This window comes from Ambystoma mexicanum, chromosome 5q (assembly GCF_040938575.1).
Source record: "Ambystoma mexicanum isolate Mex_15411 chromosome 5q, UKY_AmexF1_1, whole genome shotgun sequence".
Classification (NCBI taxonomy): domain Eukaryota; kingdom Metazoa; phylum Chordata; class Amphibia; order Caudata; family Ambystomatidae; genus Ambystoma; species Ambystoma mexicanum.
In genome coordinates this window covers 752,005,702-752,019,556 of record NC_090933.1, presented here as the reverse complement: position 1 = coordinate 752,019,556, position 13,855 = coordinate 752,005,702, and the positions used below count along the sequence as shown (strand labels likewise).

The 13,855-nt window shown below is 48.0% G+C and overlaps 1 long non-coding RNA gene across 1 annotated transcript in view; it reads left to right on the top strand.

Annotated features, from left to right (window-relative positions):
• The window catches only part of LOC138497640 (uncharacterized), a 182,407-nt gene that overhangs the window by 126,822 nt on the left and 41,730 nt on the right, over window positions 1-13,855 (top strand). The gene's annotated exons all lie outside the window — the stretch shown is intronic.

Here is a 13,855-nt window from a genome sequence, read left to right as displayed (position 1 = left end):
TGGGTTCTGTAGAGCAGATGCTGGGGTAGCACCATCCTTCGTCTAGCCATCAGCTCAAATGGAGACATTTTTGTTGCAGAAGAAGGGGTAGATTTGATGGCCATCAGAACAAGGGGTAATCGAATGTCCCAACTTGGCCCAGAATCTGCCACAAACTTTTTTAATATGATCACAATAGTTTTGTTGAATCTCTCAACTCCACCACAAGAGGATGGCCGGTAGGCAATGTGTAGTTTCCTATTGGCGCCAAGTATCTCCCACATCTTTGTCATCACTTCGCTGGTGAAGTGACTACCTCGGTCTGACACAATCCTTTGGGGTAGTCCAAAACACGAGAAGATGTGATTGATCATCAGGGCCGCTGCTGTTTCTGCCTTGCAATTTGGGGCCGGGAGACATTCCACCCATTTAGTGAACAAGCATGTTATGGTCAACATGTACTTGTTCCTGCTAGAGGAGCAAATCACGGGCCCGATAAAATCGACTTGCAAATCTGACCAAGCAGTGTCATCCCCCTCTTTTGGAGGGGAGCACGGTGTGTGAGTGATGTTGGCTGAAATTGTGCACAAAACAAGACACCCCTTCAAGTATTGGTCGAGGTCCTGCCCCATGTGAGGCCAGTATGCAACCTCTTGCAAGATTTCTAATGTCGTATGAAACCCCCGATGACCAGCTGTGGCCGCATCATGGGCGTGACTTAGAATCAGGCTTCGGAATGAGATAGGGACCACCCACTGGTCTTGGCCAGCTATGGACCTCCTCACCAACAAACCGTATTGGATTCAGAACATTTTTGGACATTTCATCAACATTCTGAGGTCCTCTTTCCCAATGTAATTGGTATCAGTCAAGGGAAAGTTCTCAGGGTCCTCAATGTGTTAATAAAACTTAGCAATTATTGGATCCCCTTTTTGAGCCGTAATCAAATCAGCATCTGGGGTCTCCTTACTCCATTGTGCAGTTGAGAGTTCATTGTGAGCATTTGTCTGGGACCTAGTGATAGCAGTGACCTGGATTTCCCCCAACAGGGACTCAATCTCAAGTAGATCCCCTTGGATGGCTCTGGTTTTCACCAGCTGATAGGGTAGGTCATTTCCAGTTTTGACTGGTCCCTCTACTTTAGAATTACCCTTGATCTTTTCCCAGTAGATAGTCATCCCATTCGAGGTGACCAGATCCTCAATATTTTGTATTAATTTCCCATGTTTTAAAGGTTTGTTATTAGCACATAGCATGCCTCTGTTTTTCCAATTCACCAGGTGCTCCACGAACCTGTTCCATACATAATCTGAGTCTGTGATAATGACCAGTTCGTGGAGTTGGTGTTGGACAGCAGTGAGGATGGCTTGATGCATAGCCATCAGCTCTGCCACTTGACTACTTCGAGGACCGATTTTGTACCCAGAGGAGGGTTCTGGGGCATCATTCACCCATGCATTCCCTACGCCGGCCAAAAGTTCCTTTTCCCCGTTGTTGTCAACATGGTAGGAGCACCCATCCACGTAGACAGTGGGCATTCCCTCACACTGGTCTTCTTCATAGACTTTATGTGAGGAATTAAGGTATGCCTCCATGTTGTCCTTGATTTTAAGACTTTTGTCTTCAAGACAGTTTTCTCTAGCACAATCATGCAAGTCAGCCAGACCTTGCGCGAGGGGACTCTTCTTGTTTTGGCCATATCTGATCTCCACAGGAAAGCCTTGCATTGACTGAATCCAGGAAGTAATTCTGGAATTACTCACATTTCCGGCCCGGATTCTGTCACTTTGAAGATATTGCAAAGGTTGGTGTGGAGTCTCTACTATGATGTATTACCCCTGGATAGACGGGCGGTAGTTCTTCAATGCCCACACCGTTGCCAGGAGTGCCTTCTCACGATTGTTGAATTTTTCCTCCCCAGAGGATAAAGTAAGAGATTACTTTATTGACCTTGTCATGCTTTTGATATAATACTGCAGTCAAGCATGTATTTGAGAACCCTGTCTCGAAGAAGAACTCCTTGTTTTTGACAGGGTAAACTAGGCAAGGAGCTTGTGAGAGGCTTCTTTTGAGTTGTCTTACTGTCTCGGCTTGTTCAGGACCCTACTCCCACTTGACCCCTCCCTTCAACAGATGGATCAGGGGTCGTGTGATCTCTGCGTAATCCTCAATGAACTTTCTGCTGTAATTAGTTAGTCCAAGGAGGCTCCTTAGTTCGCGCAGAGATGTGGGGTCTTTTAATTTCTGGAGGGCTTCTACTTTCTTTTCCTGGGGACAGAAACCCTGAGGAGTTATCTCATGCCCCAAGAAATTGACATGGGTTCTGCACCACTGTGCCTTTTGGAAAGAGAATTTTGCTCCGGCAGCCCTCAACTGTGTCAGAACATAACGGATCTCCGCTATGTGTTCCTCCACAGTTGAGCTTTTGACTAGAACATCGTCTACATAGGCCAGGTTACCCCTTTCACCCAAGTCGGGCATGGCCTTATGTAGAAAGATGTTAAATTAATTGCTGGAGTTGATATATCCAAAGGGAGTCTGGGTTCTTTTTTTTAAAATTATTTCAGTAAGGGACTCCATTGATGCGAGAGGCAAGCGATATTGCTTCACAAACACTGGAGCCAAACCAGGGTCCGTGGGAATTGCTTTGTGTGGATGTCGGTGCGACCACAGTCATATGAGTCCACTGCAAAGAGATCTTGAAAATCTAAGGAAACTTGTTTCAATTTTTGCTTTTGCTCCAATCTCACAGACATCAGCTAGGTTGACTCTATCTTCAACCATCTGCCTGAAGCCTGGAAAGACTTCCGGTTTGGCTATCACAGCAGCCTCCTCCAGCTGGGAGGAGATGTCGCTGGTCAGGGTATTGACTTGGACTAATGGCTTCAGGTGGGGAAGGCAGTCCTTGTGGACTTGAAAGATCACCTCATCCCTCCTGAAGTCACAGGTCACACCTTCCTTACCATAAGGGCAGGAAGAGTACACCAGGAAATTCCCCTCATGCCGGGTGAAGATCCTGTCTGATGTTGTGTCATTGTCGCTATCACTGTCAAAACAGTCCTTGGGGATTGGTCCTAACAGTTTGTTACCTAAATCTATGGAAAAATGTCAGTCATCAACCGCCATTCTAATAATGGTGCCTGCGCCCAGAGTGATACTCTTTAGGTCGCTGTTATCCACCTCTATTGGAATGGTGTTGTGTTCTATATTGACTAGTGGTGTTGGGTTTACCCCCAACCCTTGCCGTTGGAAATGGGCATTAAGATGAACATAGGCGTCAGGATTTTTCAGTTTCTGTCCTGTTTTAATTTCAAGTGAGAATTGTCGGGTCCGTTCTGGGATGGTGACTTCCTCTCCAATCTGAATTTCAACTGCATATGGCAGCAGTTGAGATGACCGAAATGCTTTCTCTGGGTCATCAAAGTCCATGGGATTACCCGCTAATCGGGACCAAGCTTTTAAGTTTATTAGGTCCAAACTAATGGCAAAGCGATTGAGAATGTCACTGCCTAAATAAAATGCAGCAGGGTCATCTCACACGACCCAACAATTATGGACTATGCTCTTGCCTATGGAGATTTTGAGCATACACCTGCTAGGCAGGAGATGTTTGGAATTGGGGGTTTCCAGGTCCATTTCCCATTTGTATAACAGTTTAAATGTGGGAATGGCTGGATCTTTTGGGAGTTTGCGGAACATGGCCTCGCTGATGAAGCTCTTACCGTTGTTCACACATACTCGGGCTATAACAGAGCCCTTCCCCTCATTTATCTGAATAGGGATGAACTGTTCTCCAATTTTCTGAATATCAGCCAAGCTTGGAGCTGATTTCTCTTCATTTTGGACTATAGAAGTAGGATTTTCTGATTGTGAATTTGTATAGAATTTCAGAGTGTTTCCTTCCAGTGTGGAATGCCACCTGAGACTGGAAGGAAGGTTGATTTTCAGAAATAGAGAGGACTCCGCATCACCAGTTTGTTGTCCTACTGCAATTACTATCACGTCTGGGATTTGGTTATTCTGGAAATGAAATTCAATTTGGTCAGGTTTTTGTTCAACCATGTGGCATGTGCCATTTAAACTAACATAGTTGACACTGTTTTAATTTTATTGGTTGGTTAGTCTGGTTCTAGAGGACCTTGTTTACACAATCTATGAGGGGACACAATCTACGCAGGATGTAATTCCGTAGTAAACATATTGTGCCCTCTGGAGTCACAACTATGACCGGGTGCTTCACCTTGTGTCACCCAATTTTAATGTCTAAATCCACAGTCCCCTCGACAGGAATCTCCTTCCCATCGAAGTTCTGAAGTTGTCCAGGAAAGGGGTGAGAGGAACTTGGTATTTCTCCCCCCTTCCCGAATTCAGCTGATCAAAGGCCCTTTTTGACAGAAGGGTGGCTTGGGATCCAGTTTCCACTAGTGCCAAAATTGTACATTGCCCCTGTATTTGGACCGGGGCATAAAATCCTCCCTCATTTTCCTCAAGAGGGCAAAGATAATGCACATTTTTGGCCAATTGGTAGGTTAGTTTCTTTGGATACTGACAGAGAGTTGATCTAGGCAGGATTCTGTTTGGGATCTTGGGAACCTGTAAGAAAAAGGTGACAGCTACATATGGGGGAAGTTTTGGGCTCCCCTGGCTCTGATTCTGGGCTGCCCCCCCTTTTTAGAGTCAGTCCACCAGAATGGGTTTGACCAAGGGGATTTTCGTGCTGGTCATTCTGGGGTTGGATGATGGGCAGTTTTAACTCTGTCCCCACCTCTACCCAGTCTGGATAGAGATCCTTTGGGACCCATTTTTCTTTTGGAGGAGTTCCCCATCCCTGAAGGAGAAGATCTTCAGGATCCTCTGAGGACCCCTCTCCTTCAAACTGGAAGATTTGCACCTCCTCCACAAAATGGGCTTTTTAGGCTCTTTATTTCTCCTACCCACCCTCTGTTCCTTGGGTTGGAGACTTTCGGGGGCAGAAGATTTTGGTTCTGGTTCCTGGGTTTCCAAGGGCTTTTCACAAGTGGGGAAGGAAGCTTCCTCTAAGGCTTTACACCCCCCTTCCCCTTGTGCCTCCTCCCTAGGAACCGGTGGGTAGTCAGGGTTCTTCCCCGTCATTGTTCTGGAGCACCAGACCCTGGATTTGAGGATTTCTGAGCCGCCATGCTCATCTGAGGGTTCTGTTGAGCCCTCATCATGCGACCCAGATCCTGTGCCATGTTCTGGACCTGGCACTCCAGTTGGGACACCCGCTCTGGCTAGTACGGGGTCCTCTGGTCTACCCTGGGTTGATCCCGGGAAGGGTAACTATCCCTTCTCAATTAATACCCCTGGTTAGGATAGTTTGAGTACCCCTCCACCCTTGGCCTCCCCTCTCCCGGATTGGGCTGTCTGGGCTCAGGAAAGTGGGGAAAGAAAGAAGGGTTGTTTTGGGGGTTGAAGTTTGGCGGGTACCGGAGAAAGAAATTTGGTCCGTCATTTGGGGGATGACTTTCCTCCTGGGGAAAGTGAGGAGGGAAGTTTCCTGGGTTTCCAGCTGTCTGGTTGGATCCCCCCTTGGGCTGGGGGAGTCCAAATATAGCCCAGGATTGGTCTGTTGCCCTTGTAGCGTGGGCTGATGTTTTCTATGTCTATTAGCCTTTTTTTCTCATATTCAATTTTCTGTTCTTTTCCTTCTACAATTCTACATTTATCAGTAGCTTTACTGTAAATTCTTTTTTATCTGGATTCCTGGCTTGAATTGCCTGATTGCATGGAGAGCAATCGTCAGTATGTTTTCTATGTCTATCAGCCTTTTTTCTCATATTTAATTTTTGTTTTTTTCCTTCTATAATTCCGTAATTATCATCAGCTCTACTGCAAATTCTTTTTTATTTGAATTCTTGGCCTGAATTGGCTGATTGCATAGAGTGTAATCGGCAGTATGTTTTCTATGTCTATCAGCTGTTTTTCTCATATTTAATTTTCGATTTTTTTTCCTTCTATAATTCCGTAATTATCATCAGCTCTACTGCAAATTCTTTATTTCCATGATTCTTAGCCTTGATTGCCTGATTGCATAGAGTGCAACTGCCTATCGGCATCGTGTCGATCAATGGACACATTTGGGTCACGTGTTTATATTAGTATGAGTAACCTTGGGAACACTGTTCCCTAGCTATGCGGAATGGCGTCCCCTGCTTGACTGCAATCCCAGCCTCAGTACACTCGTAGCTTTACGAGTACAGGTAAGCCTGCAGACCTCTACAACTAGTGTCTATGACAAATTCTGAGACAACCCACTAAAACACATGTCGTTGCACCTACAGATTGAAGAATTGATTTGGTCTGGTTTCCAGACCTTTGATCTTGCGTGAAGTTGTTGTCAACTCCCCGCACATTTTTTCCACGGGCTACCTCGATCCCTTGAGGTAACTTTCCTTGGTTTTCTGATCATGTTCAAATTAACTGTGTTATTTCATTTACACATTATTTATTTTGGCATCTTTTCTTTTCCCTACTGTGTGGCTTCATTCACCTTTTCCATTTACCTTGCAACTCATCAAAAATTGGTATATTATTTTTATATTGTTTTCACGCATGGTTATATTTTGTAACACAATCACGATTTTGTTTATGTTTTTCAAAACTTGATGCTTTTGGTATAAATGTTCCACAGTTTGTGTAAATTAGACCTGCCCTGATGAAGGAGCTGTATGCTCCGAAATGCATTGGCACTTTATGTTTATAACAATTATGGGATGAGTTAGCCGCGGCCTCACTAAGATTTTATTAGTGACCAACTTGGAATTTTCTTTTTGATAAACGCATATTACTTTTGGATCCGACTAAGAGATTTATTTGGATGAGTTACATTCTGTAAATACAGTGAACATTTACTAGTTGACTCTAATTTTGCAAATTGCACTGCCCTTGTTAGGGCTTATACAGAGAGCGGCTGTGTGGCCAGGTTTGTTACCTGGTCTTCTGCATATTTTTGTGTTCCACGAGTCAGGGTGTCTCCAGACTCATCGTAGCCAGCTCCTGTGAATTTTTTGAAAGATGATTTATAACCTCAACCTTTTTTGATCTGTTTGAAAGTGAATTTAAACAAGTGGTGCCCACTTACTTACCTTCCAGCGTGGGCTGATGTAGTCAGGGCAGTGAGGGGTCCCATTTGTGGGGTTACCTCCCTGACTCCCTGTTTGGGATTGGCCCGAGGACCTTCTGGGGTTGGTCGGATTTGGCGCAGGAAGGTTTTTAGACCCCCCCATCTCCAGATCTACAATGGGGGCAACCTTCACCTCCGCCACCTCAGCAGCAGCAGGGGTGTTGGTTGTTTTGGGGCTTTTGCTACTATTTTTACTTTCTAGTGGCTTCTACACTTCATAGATGCGTGTTGCTTGTTCAATGACCCAGTCTAGTGATCTTTTCTCACGAAAGTCCCTCACTAGCTGGGTCATAATGTATTTAGGGAGAGCATGAAAGGTGTTCACAAATTCTTTACTGTCAGTGTGCACCCTTCTAGTGGTCTGCGCAAAGACGCGTTTCGAATCCTGGACAAATTCTTGTGGGGCCTGGTCTTCCCCACATTGTAGGTTGTAGGTTGCCTTGCGGGGCTCTTGAGGGTTTCTATGAATAGAAAAATGTTTCAGGATGGCCGCCCTATAGGTGGACCATCTGGAATGGTTCTGATCCTCCAGCCCCGCAAAGAAGCTGGAGTACTCAGGTGAAAATGTCCACTTTACATACTGAGTACAGCTTTGGCTGTCCTTCAGCTGGAAAGTATCCATCATCTGCTCAAACAATTAAAGGTGCTTCCAAACTGAATACTTGGCATTTTTGTGGTAGGGCGTGATGACGCTTTTAATAGCTTTTATTTGCTTCAGGGGATCATTGAGTAAAGCTCTCTTAACTTTGTTAGCTTTTTTAGTTCTGGTCACCCGGGTCCACTCATCCTCTGACTCATAGGCACTGCTACCAGAGGTGGCTGTCTGATCTTCTAGACTATCCCGGATTCTGCAAGCTTGGGAATGGCTGGCAGAATGTGGGAGCCCAGTCTCTTGGGACCTGTGGTGCTCAGAAGAGTCTTCTGACCCTTCCTTGCTCCCAGGATTGGTTGAGTACCCCCCCCCTCACTGTCCAAGCTGGGAAGAGGTTTTTAGTATGCTCTTAGTGGGCCTAGTCTCATGGAATTCACATTTCACTGACTGATCCCTAGGTATGTGATATCTCTGAGGATCCAGTTCTCTGACTCTCCCTGATAAGAAAAGATGGCCCTAGCACTTGGGAACCTGTACATAGATGCCTGCCCATCCATTTCTGGGAGGCACTGACCTATTAGTCCCATATTTCGCATTGGGTTGAAGTCTACCATCCCCATGGCCCTTGGTTCATATGAGCCAGTGGACATGGGGGTGGCAGAGTCCATGGAATTGAAGGGATTAAAATCCCTGATGCCAGGGTTCCTGAGGTTATGCTCAGGGGTTTCCCTCTCCCATCTACCCTCATCTCTTTCAGCCCCTACTCCTTGATAACCTGCAAGAATCTGACCCTTTTGTTCCTCTATTAAGTCCTTACTCGTCTCTATGAGTTGTTCCTGCATGGCTATCTGTCTATGGAGCCTGTCATTTTTTTCACAGAGAGCCTCATTCTCTCTGTGCTTCCTGCCTGCATTGGGAGTATTGGGCCAATTTTTGCTGCAGGAGACTCACCTCCTGAGTTTGGTCCTTACTGCCCTTATTATTCTTTGACAGAGCATCTTCCACCCTCCTGGTATGCTCGAACAGCTTTTCATAGTCCATTTTGAGTTCACCCAGTCCCTGAAGGGCCCAGTGATTTTCTTCTAGCTTGGTTTTTAAATGGCTGACTTCCTGGCCTAAGGCATCCCGTTCCTGAGTTAGAGTTCCCCTCTGCTCTTCCAGGTTCTCCCTTTGTTTCCTAATGGCATATAATTTCTGGCGCTCCTCATCAAAATCTGTTTGAGTGTGGAGATCCTTCACTATTAATTTATTATTTTCCTCCTTTAGTTCATCAATCTGACTTTCTAGGGCAATTATCTCCCCTGCGCAGGCTATATTATAATTTCATTGCTGCTCCAGCTTTTGTTGGCTCTGTTGTAGAGAATCCAAGCTTTCCTGACACTCTTTTTGCAGTGTCAGTAATTTGGTATCTTGCTCTGCCTTCTCTTGCATCCAGATCTTCCTTTACTTTTGTCAGGTACTGTCTGGTTTCTCTCTCTGATTCTTGGCTCTTTTGTAGCCTTTGCTCTGCAGAGTCCAGATCAGTTTGGGTTTTGTCTAGGAATTGTACTTGCCTCTTTGCCAGATCTAGGCTTTCAGCCTATTTTTCCTGTATTACTCCCATGTGGAGGTACAGGTAAGCCGCTATTTTGGCAATTTTACATTGCTCTTCTTTTACTTTTGGGGCCATATTCAATTCACTAAGTGCCTTGAGTAATGGACCCTGGTACTGCCAAGTATTTAATTCTGTGGCAGTGACTTGTTGTTTGATTTCCTGCAGCCAGACTTTCTTATCCTGCTCTAACCATTCACCCCTGACAAACAATTTGTGCAGTAGGTGTTTCCTTCCAATACTGATTTCCACTGGGGTCGCCATTCCGGAAATATTAATTTCCTTCTGACTTATCTCAGGGTTACTTTACTTTTGCAAAATAGGCCCAACTCCTTTGAGTACTTCTTTTGAAGGGTGTTTTTACAGTGTACCACAGTATGGTAGCCCAACAAGGTGTATGTACCCCATCAGTTAGTACGCTGTGTTAGACTGTCACCAGTGGTATGTCTAATTCAGGTTCTCACGCCGAGCCCCCAAGCTGTAAGTGATTTCAATCCGGCACACACCCAAGTCAACGCCTAGCATGTAGTGCACAATTGAAATCCTTATTAATTTTTGTCTAAAAGTTCTTTATTCTGAACGATATACCACTCATATCACACCCTTCTCCTGGATCCCCCCCTCCCGGTCACACTGAACCAGGAATCAGGCTTGTTTGCAAAGGCAAATATTTATTTATGCATTTAGAATTTAATCACCCTCATTACGACCCTGGCGGAAAGTGACTGACCGGACCGCCACAGCGTAAATAGCGTTTCCGCCATTGCACGATGGAGCAAAGTGCGGCCCATTTCGACCCATCGGGCACGAGCACCACGGCATGGCGGAAGTGCAAAGTCCGCGATGGCGGAAATGACCCCAAAACGGCCCACAAAGCCGCCGTACGGCGCCCTAGGTGCAATACCGCCACCCATCTTAGCGGACACCGCAGTGAGCGCCAACCGGAAAGTACGGTGACCGGAAATATACGGAAACGGAAGTAAAAACATGGGCCCGGAACGGGAAACATCCCGCCGTACACCTATAAAACCACAAAATCCACACAACCACTAAAAACACTACCCTGAGACACACCCCAACCCGTCATCCACCCTAGCGAAACCAAGAAAAATGGGAAAAGTAGCGAAGAAAGCGTGCGACCGCAAGCGGCAGGTCCACTTCTCCCGTGAGGAACTCACCGTGCTAACAGAGACCCTCCAGGAGAATGCCGCCGCCGTCTTCTCCACGCAAATGACCAGGACGGCACTTGCGAACAAGAAGGCCATATGGGCTCTGGTGGCACAGCGGGTAAGTGCGGTGGGGACCGCACCCCGCAACCCACAGCAATGCAGAAAGCGATGGGACGACCTGCGGATACGCGTCCGTAGCATACTTTCTGCCAACCGCAACATTGCCACAGCCACCGGGGGAGGATCGGAATCACCCATCAAGTTGACCCCCTGGGAAGAAATCTGTGCCTCCACCATTGGAATGGAGAGTATAGAGGGAGTCGGAGGGATGGAGAAAGGAGTGCAGACATCCGAAGAATCAGGTTGGTGTCCCAAATAAAACAATGCTAAATCCACAATGTCCAATCATGTGAAGTACCATGTGTCCACATAGTGCAACAGAAACACATGGCCAGGAGAACGTCCACACACATTGGCCTGATAGCGCACTTTAAAACTCACAATAAATACATAAATAATTAAAAACCCCAAAAACACCCACTACACGTGCAGCAGGCACGCCCTAACTGCAGGCTGCCAAACAACTGCACCCTCACTCCACACACAAATGAAAGCACCTCCAAGGCCCCGACCCAAATCACCCTCAGGTACCACCCCAATGCATGTGATACATTGCCATTCCAATTCCCACAGACCCATTAATAACGCTCGCCCTCCTTTACTCCACCACAGGGTCCGATCCAAACGACGAGCTTCAGGACACCCCTACCAGCACACCTGCAAAGAGGGCCAAGACCAACGGCCAAAGACCCTCCACCTCAGCTGCACGCATCAAGACACGGCAGAAGCACAAATCAGGTGGCAGCACAGAGGAGGGAACATCAACAGGCACCCCAGCAGCCAGCATGCCCACAACAGCAGCACCACAGGTCCCCCCAATGGATGCCACAGAAGGCACTGCCTCTGGTGGCAGCAGCACCATAGGTGACACCCCATTAATGGCAGCATGCTCCGACACAGAAGACGGGGATGTCGAAGTCAGATCCATCCATGACCTGTCCCAATCCCCCTGTCTGTCCCATCCCGTACACCATGAGGATACCACGCAGGGGCACCCACAAGACGACGACTGGCCATCCCCCACAAGCCCTGTGGCAGGGCAACATGAGGCGAACAGCCACTCTGTGACACCACCGCAAATGGCCATGGCCCAGCAGAGGCAACAGTCCCTCGACCAGTTAATCGTGCAACAGCAGCAACTGGCCACGCTCCTCAAGGACCATGCCGATGAATGTGGGGGCACTAAGGCAGACATAGAAACATCAACTGAGACACTTAGGGCAGAAATGGAGAGAAGTACAGAGACACTAAGGGCACAAATGGAAAGTAGCACCGAGTGCCTGAGAGTACAAATGGAGAGTAGCACCGAGTGCCTGAGAGTACAAATGGAGAGTAGCACCGAGAGCCTGAGAGTCCAAATGGAGAGTAGCACCGAGAGCCTGAGAGTCCAAATGGAGAGAAGCACCGAGAGCCTGAGGGGGGAACTGCATGCGACGTCCAAAGACGTATGTGCCGAACTTGCCGCAGTGCGCCGTGTGCTCACTGAGCTCTCACAAACCCTTAGGGACATGCATGGACGTGAGCAGGCAGAGACATCATCCGTTGCAAGTTCCGTCCAGGGCAGCCCCCAACGTAGATCTGGGAGGAACCTGCGCTCCACAGGCAGGGGTGCCCCTGATACCCGCAGAGGGGGCTTGCAATAGCGACTGCCCACTGACAATGAGCATCTTTGGACACTGGTGTTCGGGGGGGAGGTAGGAGGGTGGAGGGGGTGTGTTGGGCTCACTTGGGTGGCGGGTCGATAGGGTGTTTAACATGATATCACATATGCCATAAACAATGCACGATCAACCAATGAGATGTGTGGACAATGATCTTTGTGTACTAGGCCATCATAGGCGTACAGTCCATATTGTGCATGTACCAGACACACACAGTGCCACGAGTCCCGTGTCCATGTATCAGCCACCAGGCGTGAGTGCTAGAAGCATGCATCAATGAGATGCTGACGAATGTCACGGCCCTCCTGTGCCTCGCGGACTCCTTGAGGTGCTGCCACATCCCCACCCTCATCATGACCATCTTCAGGTGCTTGCAGTTCTGCGTCAGGGGGCATGGGCACATTTCTACGTACGCACATGTTGTGTAGCATGACACATGCCATCACCATCTTTGCAACCTTCTCATGGCGGTACAGGAGTGCCCCGCCAGACCTGCTGAGGCAGCGGAAACGAGTCTTCAGTAGGCCGAATGCCTGTTCAATGACTACACGGGTACGTGAGTGGGCATGGTTGTAGTCCTCCTCATGCTGGTCCCGTGGGTTCCGGACTGGTGTGAGGAGCCATCTCTTCAGTGGATATCCAGCATCACCTGTATGTGGACGATAAACGAATTATGTGGAATGCCATTGCTACGTACGCACCCCCCCCTTCCTGCCAGGTCATTGCCGCATCACATACCCCACATCATCATGCATGAAATGAGACTCACCGAGTAGCCAGGATCTGTTCCCTGCGTGTCGCTCCATGTAGCGTGGTATTGTAGAGTTCCTCAAGACCATAGAATCATGGGTTGATCCAGGGAATCGGGCACAACAATGTGTAATGATCCTGTTGGAGTCACACACCATTGATACATTCAGAGAATGAAATTGTTTTCGGTTGCGGTACTGGGCCTCCATGGCATGTGGGACGACCAATTCCACATGGGTGCAGTCGATGGCACCAAGGCAACCCGGTATGCCGGCAAGTGCATGGAATCCCACTTTTGTGTTGGTAATTTCCTGCTCCGAGCGTGGTAGAGAGATGTAGTCGTCTGCGTGCTGCAGGAGGGCATCGAGCACTTGCAATAGTGTCCGTGAGAACAGTGGCTGAGAAATGCCATGCAACTGTCCGACTGTGTGCCTGTGGCCAGGAAGTGGAGTACAGACACCACCTTCAGTAGGGGTGGGATGGCGGTTGGGCTATCTATCATGCTGACAAGGTCAGCCTGTGTCATGTCCACAATGGCGGCTATGGTGTCCCGGTCCAAACGGTAGAGGGTGTGGATCTGCTCATCAGTGAGGTTGAACGGATGTGCTCGGAGGCGTGGGATTGCGGGCTGCCTGCGTGGTGGTAGTGGCTGTGCTGGCGGCCCTTGCTGGCCCTGCCTTGCCCTCCTCCTCCTCCTGCGTCTCCTCCGTGCGGCCGGTTGTAGTTGGTGTTCGTCTTCTTCTTGGAGTTGGAGTACTTGCAGTGCTATCAGGTCCCCCAGGGCCAACATCGCGAGTCCTGCCGGTAGCATTTCGGAGTGGGTGTGGTTGTGGGAGGAGACTGGGTGTG